The sequence below is a fragment of the Cuculus canorus genome, chromosome 5 (assembly GCF_017976375.1).
Source record: "Cuculus canorus isolate bCucCan1 chromosome 5, bCucCan1.pri, whole genome shotgun sequence".
NCBI classification, from domain to species: domain Eukaryota; kingdom Metazoa; phylum Chordata; class Aves; order Cuculiformes; family Cuculidae; genus Cuculus; species Cuculus canorus.
Genome location: NC_071405.1, coordinates 10,105,371 through 10,106,761, shown reverse-complemented (window position 1 = coordinate 10,106,761; position 1,391 = coordinate 10,105,371).

Here is a 1,391-nt window from a genome sequence, read left to right as displayed (position 1 = left end):
GATTGTTACGAGCATATTGAGAATCAGTTAACAAAAGGAAACATCAGCTGAGAACAGACCCATGGACAGCTTCAGTTCAGGAGTCCCTGTGGAGCAGCACAGCTGAAGTTGAAGCTGAAGTCCCATTCCTGACAGGCAAAAGCAGACAGAGCCCCACCACTTCTGGCAGAACCAAATAAGCCAGCCCAGGTTTGATATACAGGACTGTCTCTATCACATTTACAGGTTTCCCCTTTTTCTTCCTCTTTCCCAGTCTCGGAGCACATCACCCACAGCATCAGTCCTTTTGCTCCCATTAATCCAGCTTCTCTGCTCTCACATTAGACCCAGGCTAGAAAAATCTGAGTACCAAACACATTTACCCAGCAGTTTTGCAACCTCTGTGTTTCCAGCCTCCTCCTCCCAACCCTGCTGTTTTATCAATAGGAACAACATCATTTGGAGATTCAGGATTCAGGAACAAACACGCTTTCTGGGTGTTACCTAGGGAACCTTGCCTGCTGGTGTCCTGCAGGCTCTGATGCCCTCTTCAGATGCTGCAGCAGGTGTCCACTTCTTCCTCTGGGTCTTTCAGCTACCCCCATTTCCAGCTAGAAGGCGCAGCTCTTTTCACACAGCCAGAGGTTTTATCACTCTGTGTTCTTACCTTGGCCTTCAAAGACAGAGCACTTGGCATTATCTTCCCACTGCCCTCAAGAGTTTATGGAGAAATGGGTTATTTTGAGCCACTGCTGGTTCTTTGTTCCGTAGTCATCAGTGAAAACTATATTAAATTATCTACACAATCACATCCCAATAAGCAGGCTGAAGCACACCGTTTATTATTTATTACTCCAGAGCAGCTCTGCTTACATTACAGTAATTATTTAAGAAGAACAGGGGGACAGAATCAGAGCAGTCAAAGATGTTCGACTGGGATGGGCTGTTCTGCTCCATTTGTGATTCAGATTCTCCTGTGGCTGCAAGGCCAAATTAATTGCTGGTAAAAACAACATCACTTGAAGATATTTCAATAAGTCTGTGATCATTTAAGCTAACAGTGAGTTTGGACCTCAAAAAAAGAACTCTTGTGGTATATTACAGCGACCGCACATGGAGTCCATTGTGTAAACCAACTTGTGAACATCGCCAAATTTCTAGGTGCCAAATAACTCTGTGTTCCTTAATTAAGCATTGGCTATATGATAAACTGAAGCTATGGAAGAAATCAGCAGAAGTCTTTGCCAAGTATTTCACATCAGAATTCAGATGTTTAATGGAATGGGTTTTCAGGGTTTAATTTTATTTTTTTTTAATTTCAACACTGAAAATACTGCAGTTTAGAATAAAATAACTACTTGACAAGTTTCTTTCTCTTGTGGGGGGGGGAGGGCCTATGACTCACCAGAATT